The 7,978-nt window shown below is 39.7% G+C and overlaps 1 long non-coding RNA gene across 1 annotated transcript; it reads right to left on the reverse strand.

Annotated features, from left to right (window-relative positions):
- Positions 1 to 1,809: 1,809 nt before the first annotated feature.
- LOC143754027 (uncharacterized) lies at positions 1,810 to 6,008 on the reverse strand. Its single transcript, XR_013207864.1, has 3 exons — positions 5,961 to 6,008; positions 4,780 to 4,848; positions 1,810 to 2,082 (listed from the first exon to the last, which is right to left on the reverse strand). It is a non-coding gene; the product is annotated as an uncharacterized LOC143754027 (long non-coding RNA).
- Between the last annotated feature and the right edge of the window lie 1,970 nt (positions 6,009 to 7,978).

The following is a 7,978-nucleotide window of genomic DNA, read 5'->3' on the forward strand; positions in this document are numbered from 1 at the left end:
AAATATCTTCATTTGTGTTCCGAAGATGAACGAAGGTCTTACGGGGTTGGTACAGCATGGGGGTGAGTAATTAATGACTTAATTTTCATTTTTGGGTGAACTAACCCTTTAATGATGTAGAGATATCATTAAAACCTTTTTCATTTATGGAGTTAGATGAAATAACAAGTTAATATATATATGAGAAAATGTATTTCATTTAATCAAATTTGCCACGCGGAAAGACGCCGACGGTAACGCGTAGAGACCTTCACCCACTGATCGGAAAACCTTCTTTGGGCCGATCGAGCCGGGCTTTACAATACCCAATGTTGAACAATTTTCAACACTTGGTGACCAGAAAAAGAAGCCAAGCACAGTGCAGAGTAGACACTGAGCTCCTTGTTACGCTGCTGACTTTTTACAAAATATGCTCTGATTGCAAACACTTAAAAAATATGCTGACCGCAAGAAAAAGCACTTTGTTGGACACATGGCCTTATGCTATAAGGCCCTGCCCCCAATGGCACCCTGAACATTTGCAGTCTTCCTACAAATACGCACTTTCATGACGTAATGCCGCTTTGACTGTCGGGTTAGAAGCAGAGGTCGCTTCAGTGCAGGCTTGGAAATAGTGCGCCTCAAGGGTGCATAAGGGTGCACCCTTCTGAAACCTAAAATGACAAATAGGACCCCCTACAGTCTTGTGGACTCGTGCACAATCACTGTAAGTGCAAATGAAGAGTGCCATTTGGGACCGGGCCATGGTCTTCAGCTAACTGTCTAAATAAAACCCATAATCCCAAATAATGTATTAATTTCTTATTGTTTTGCTTCAAAATTTTAGGATTATTTTCTGGTAAATAATTAATGGTGTTTGCACCGTAACGGATAAAAAGGCATTTTGATTTCCTTTTCTTCTTGTCTAATGTAGTGTAAAAAAGTTTATTCTCAGTTAATCTATACTTTGGGACCACATCAATCTCAATAACCCACTTGTCATTGTTATCTGGACATTTTACCTTAACGAACTTGGGGGGCCTAATGCATGCCATTGCAATATTAATATTTTCTTTGAAACGCTCCTTCAGACCCTTATAAAATTAATTGATATATTTGTTCTGATATGGCACTTCTAGTCCAATAATTTGTCCATTTTTGTACAGAGGCTCATCTCCAACCCCAAAATGGATGGTTCCATTTGTTCGAGAATTCATACATGCTGCAGAAAACCAACATGTTTCATCTCTGAATTTTTTGAATACATACTTTTCTAAATTCATTCTTTTCTTCATTCTCTGTGTTTACCATGAGCTTGTACTCATGCAGAGGGTCAATAAGATTGCTTGGACCAGTCTCAGGTGGAAGTATATAATTTTGTACGTATTCAAATGTTGTGCTGCTTTCATCAAAGGGCCGAGGCTTACACCAACAAAATAGAGAGCATTTTGACAAGTTACTCAGGTGTTCTTTGGTCTCATTCTCCACATTATTTGTTTGTTTTGTGCAATGTGTCAAAGGTAAAGCCAGGGATTGTGCCCCATTTGCCCCATCTCCTTTTGTGTACATACCATCACCCCATTGCTCCGATAGTAGATCCTTCTTTTCTTGAAAAGGTGATCCATCATAGAACTTTTCTGACCATGTCCGCACACTTGATTTACCACCCATATTTTCTTCAATGCTGAATTGTGCTGCTGTCTCCATTTCAGCAGATCAAATGGTTGGACTTTCAGCTGGTGCTTTTTCTTGCTGAAAATGCTGTGTTGCAGATGTCCTTACTGATCCATCTGTGTCCTTGGGTGTGGCACTGTGCTCAAGATTTTCTGAGGATGTTTTGAATGGATGTTTTTGGATGTTTGCCACAGTTTTAACGATTAGAACTGCAGGCCCATGAGTTAAACCAATATCTAGGAAGTCTTGTTTATCAAATAAAATGAGAGAGGCTCCTGAAACATCTTCATTGTAAAGCATATCAGCATACTTCTGAGGGACTTTCAACTTCATGAGCCATTGATGGACATCCTTTTTCGTCCAGTCATCCATTTTATTCAGCTTTTTCCATGTTTCTGAGGTTCTGTTTTGTGGGGAACATTCTGCATGCTGAAAAGATAATAACAATTATGTAAAATTGATGTTGAAATTCTTACCAATAATCTTTTTCATTTAACGTGGATAAATTTGACTTCAAACATCACAAAAACAGTTAAAGTGGTTTTAACGCAAATACATGTGTTGTCACAGAATTAGCCTATATGCAGTATCCTTGTTTGTTTTGTTCTCGCTAAAGCAACGTTTCTCTGTGCATTAAATCTATTATATTGATATTATTTAATTGTATATAAAATGATTCATCACAGTTTATATTAGGTGTCTTTAGCTACTGTGTGCCTCAAAAAATGACTGTTAGGTACCGTCACGTTGGTTTTTATTCATGTCTTTTATTTTGAAATTCTCAGTCATGTTTCCTGTTTGTCATGCATTTTCCTGAATGAACAAGACACCCAACGTACTTATTTAATTCCATTCCAAATATGTGTTTATCGATCATTTTTCTTCAATACAGACATAGGCTATGTGTTTTTTTTAAATAATAAAATGACATTGCATAACCCAGATCGCACTGTCCGAGAGTTTGGGAATATTCACACATAACATATAGACATAAAACATGATATCCGAGTTTTTAAATCAAACATTTTAAAAGAGAACAATACACCACGGTTGTTTAAACCAATCAACATTAAGCTGTGTCGCCAGCAAGTCGTTTCCCATCATGCTTTTGATCAGCTCAGTCGGTGGAGAATCCGACACGTGCGCCTTGCGCTCGCTAGAGGTTTTGACACACGTCAGCATGACATCAGAGCAAGGCGGACCGCACTCAGACACATTTCTAACCGGCATGCATTACGCGCTGATCACCGGTGATCAGTTCTGCGCAGATTTTGCTCATCTCAAACAAGCCTCATATCTTGTGCTTCCCTAGTCTTATGTGTCATGTTCTGATTGTTTGATCGTGTTTATTGTTAGTCATTAGTCTTGGTGTATAAATAGCCCTCATGTTTCCATTGTATCTTGTCTAGCTTTGTTCCCTGTAACCTCTGTTGGTGAGTTCATGTTCATGATCATGTCAAGTTTAAGTCTCTGGGTTTGGTTTGGTTTGGTTTGTTTTGTATTATGTATATATTAAATTAATAAGAAATACTGCAAATGGGTTTGCATTCAACTCCCCTACAGTGGAATCGTTACAGGTATACATACACAAACCCAAGTGGTGGTTTTTAAAGTGTCCTGACTGCAGTGGCACTGTGACTGCAGTGACTGCAGTGTACTGCAATTCTGACTGAGACACATATTCGCACGAGCCAACTCAATACACATCATTACATATGTTAGATGATCAAATAAAATAAAAACACATTACTCAATTATATATTAGTGTAAACATACAGATGGCGAATAAGCTACCATTTGATTAATTTACAGCTAAAATGGGTTATGTAACAAAGTATTTATCATGAAATAATTTAAATAGCATCACAAATCATTCTGTTGTTGAATGACAGATCGTTGTACAACCAGGATGTCGTCGCCGGAAATACAATTAATGTGTAGTCAGTAGTAAGTTACCAGGGTCCTTAACCGAATTCTTGTAGCCTACACATACTGATCCACGACCTATAGTGAGCTGATTGAGACCTATTTTTTTTACAGTCTATGATTGAGACGCACCTATACATACACAAACGCAAGTGGTGGTTTTTAAAGTGTCCTGACTGCAGTGGCGATGACTGACAGGTGTGCATGATCAGAACTCAGGTGAGTGAGATCGCTGGTTGTGTGTGGACGGAGAACCTGGTGGGGGAGGGACAATTTCACTATAGAGAGCCAGAGTCCCTCCCCTCCACTTCCGGCTCATGGGACCTTATTTCGGAAAAAAATATGTATGGTTGTCAATGGGGAGAGACAACTTTTAATCTTTTTATTCCGTCTGAACTGTGCCCTGAATTACACATATGATGTTTGCCAATTTAAAAGATAATTATGAAAGTCAAGAAAGTCACAGTTTGTCATAAAACAGAAGAGTAACATTTAGTTTTATGTGAAAATCGCTCAATGAACTACATCTCTCGTCTTGCACTATGTACGTCACCAAGCTGTGTGCACCAAGTGTGTGCAGTCTGGTACAAAACACACAGGCATGACGAAAAAATGAAAGACGTTAGCTTCAGTAAAGTTAGCTCCATTCATTGAGAGAAAAGGTATGACGTCACATGCGCGCCTTTTGGGTTTGTAGTCTTTGTAATTACGTGTTTTCACAGTCTATACCAAAAAAGTTTTACATCAAACTGTGACTTTCTTGACAAATATCTTATGTGTAATTCAGGGCACAATTCAAATGTCTCTCGCCACTGACTACCATACAATATTTTTCCAAAATAAGGTCCTATGGTGGTCCACCGGAAGGGGAGGGACTTAGGCTCTCTATACCAATCTTTTTTAATGGACCCTACAACTGCATAAAGTACAATGCACTGTCCAAAACCATGGGATTTGCCACATAAATGCAGTTACATGCAGTCAGGTCAGATGAGCTGCTCCACTTCACCATTGTCTTCTGATATTTCCAAACTAAAATAATATTGTAGTATTTATGAAAGTAGTGAGCAGTAAACCATTGGATTTCAATTGGCAGATTTTTATTATTATTATTATTGCATTATGACAAAGCTTATGCGACAATGCATTTTTTAGGGATGACCACCAAGCAAACCAAAGAATTTTAAAAAATAACGATACCTTTTCTGAATCTGATTGTTCTCTTTGCTCCATCACTGATATTCAATGATTCTTTTCCACCCAAGTCAGCTGAAAAAACACAAACACAGATATAAGCTATTCCAGCATTATGGACATGACATTTGAAGTCAAATTAAGCATAACTTCACAGAAATGTACAACTGGTAAATGACACATGTCTAGAATCGATATTTATTCTAAAGTCTAGACAGCAGTAAAAAACCATTGTAGACTTTTTTTTCTACTTCAGATCAATAAACACTTTGACTACTGGAAAAAAATGGACATGCCTCCATTACAGATGTAGGACATTGTGAAAGCAGAACTTACGACAGTGGGAAACCATTTAAAATGCTTTGAAACTGACAGGATTTCATATGTATTGCATCATGTAAAAGTTCAACTTCCTTGTTCAGTAGTCAGGGCTTGATCAGAGGGTCCGCCAGTGTTGCCAGATTGGAAATGTCCAATTATCGTACCAGAAGTTCAAAATCATCGTATTTGGAAGAAAATGACAGTACACTACGTAAACGTGCAGAATACAGCTATTTATCCCAGCATGTAAAATGGATTGTTTGGTTTTGTTGACGGGGGTGGGGCTGTGTTGACGTGCGGGCCGGGCGAAACCGTGTGGTGCCTGTGTGTGTGTGTGTGTGTGTGTGTGTGTGTGTATACGTGCTTGCGTGCAGGCAGGTGAGCCTGCGAAATGATTCTGGGTCAGAGAGAGAAGCGATAGGATGTGTGTTTGGACGAACTACTGAAAACTCTGAATTTATCGTACATTATGGGATTTTTTTCATTATTGATCGTACATCGTACATACAGAGGTGAAAATTATCGTACAAATACGATAATTATCGGCTGTCTCAATCGCAAAATCCTTCCAGTGCACTGAAACGTTCGCTTCCTAAAAAGTCCCACAATGCACCATGAAAACCAGGCAGCATTTATACTCGACTATGTACTGCAATTCTGACTGAGACACATTCGCACGAGCCAACTCAATAGGCTACACATCATTATATGTTAGAGTTAGATGATAAAATAAAATAAAAACAGATTACTCAATTATATATTAGTGTAAACATACAGATGGCGAATAAGCTACCATTTGATTAATTTACAGCTAAAATGGGTTATGTAACAAAGTATTTATCATGAAATAATTTAAATAGCATCACAAATCATTCTGTTGTTGAATGACAGATCGTTGTACAACCAGGATGTCGTCACCGGAAATACAATTAATGTGTAACGTTAGATTTAAAAATTTTAAAATTTGGTGCCTTTTTGACCGAGTTATGACAGAAAGTAACTTTATAGCGCATTAGTTTGGTAAACCACATTTCCCACAATGCAACGCGTTTGAACAGCTCCAGAAGCCACTCCCACTAATCCAGAACACCGCCTATGCGTGACCCGCCTATACGAGAATGCATTACGCTAGCTAAAGTTACCACTTGAGTTTGAAAATCATTTGCGGTCTCATTCTTGATTTATTCCTTCTTACTATTTATTTTGAAATGGTGAACAATTGTATGGTACCGGGATGTTCAGTCACCTCAAGGAAAGGTCCAAAAGTAAGTTTTCATGCCCTACCGAGTGAGTAGGAGAGTATCTAGGACGCCTCTGTCCATATGCGGTGCGAAACTCGGATGGTTCACAACACAACACTCCATGTCCGTGTCTGCCTCTGACATTTCTTCTAGAAGGAATTGGCATTTTAGAGATTCTTTGCAGCAGACAGACTCTAGCTCGGTGTCCATAGGCGCACAGTTACAGCACGAGCACCACCAATTCGCTACAGCGCGAGCAAGCCCGGGCTTCTCGTCTGCGCCGGGCTGGTCTCCTGCGGCGGCCGCTGCCGCAGCCGACGCCGCCGCCTCTTGTTCCTCCATCAGCCTCAGCTGCTCTTCGCTATATTGTGGCTCGTATAAATAGCCACGAACATCAGTTTCGAGCAAAAGATTTTCAAAATCCTCGTCTTCCATATCGTGTGTCGTAAATTCAGGGATTATGGTAAATCTAACTCCTTGAGCGCTTGTTAGCTTAGCTTGCTGTCTTCCAAGCAAGATGGCGGATTAATAGTTTAGTTTCTTCAGGTTTAGTCCCACCCACTGATCTGTAATAGGCCGGTGGGGTGAGCATAGACATAATAAATACAAAATTTGTTTGAAAATGTTCTCATTCTTTATTGCTTGGTAACACTTTACAATAAGGCCCCATTCATTAACATTAGTTAATTCATTAGTTAACACAAAATGACACTGAACAATTACTCGTAAAGCATTTATTAATCTTAGTTGGTTAATCTTAACATTAATAACATATTATTAAAATCAAAAGTTGTAACTGTATTATTTAATGTACCTGAGATAACATGATCTAACGATCAGTTGTATTTTTAACTAACATTAACAAAGAATAATAACTTCTGTAACAAATGCTATTTCTCATAATGTCACGGTTCATGGATTCACTGACTCAGCCTCACTATGTGTGTGCGTGTATTTGTGTGCGTGTGGGCGTCACTCATCAGCGCAGCTCGTTAGCGCGGCTGATGAGCTGATTGTGCCAGCTGTTTTGAATGAGTTGTCCTATATATTGTTTGTGATTTTGTCCTGTCTTTGTCAGATCGTTGTTTGTGGTTACTGTGAGGCTTCTTTGGATTTCTGTACATGTTTCTCTGTCATCTAGTTCCTGTCCTGTGGATTACCGTTCTCCAGATCCCCTGTGTCGCTCGCCGGACCTGCCTGGATTTCTCTGCCCATTGTGTTGCCAGTGTTCCACCTGCTTCAGTCCTTCGATCTGACCATCTATACTTCTCTCATTGTTAAATAAACTGCTGTTTCTTGCTATTGGATTCTACTCACCCCTGAGAGATACTCTGGTGAGCCAAGTCTTTGTAGAGCATTTTTGACTAAATGTTCCATCTTTTTTTCTCTTCAGCCCTTGACTTTTGCCACCGAACAATCCAAGGTAGCCTTGGTACTGACCCTGTTGTCGGGGCGCGCGGCTCTGTGGGGAACGGCGGTGTGGGAGAATCAACATCCCTGCTGTTCCTCGTTCCAGGCACTCGGTGAAGAATTGAGACGGGTGTTCGATCGCGCGGTACCTCCTACCTCCGCCAGAACAACACCGTCTCAGACTACTCCATCGAGGTCTGGACCCTGGCCGCCGAGTGCAAATGGAATGAGGA

The sequence above is a fragment of the Siphateles boraxobius genome, unplaced genomic scaffold, assembly GCF_051911475.1.
Source record: "Siphateles boraxobius isolate OS27281-9 unplaced genomic scaffold, OSU_SipBor_1 29, whole genome shotgun sequence".
NCBI lineage: Eukaryota > Metazoa > Chordata > Actinopteri > Cypriniformes > Leuciscidae > Siphateles > Siphateles boraxobius.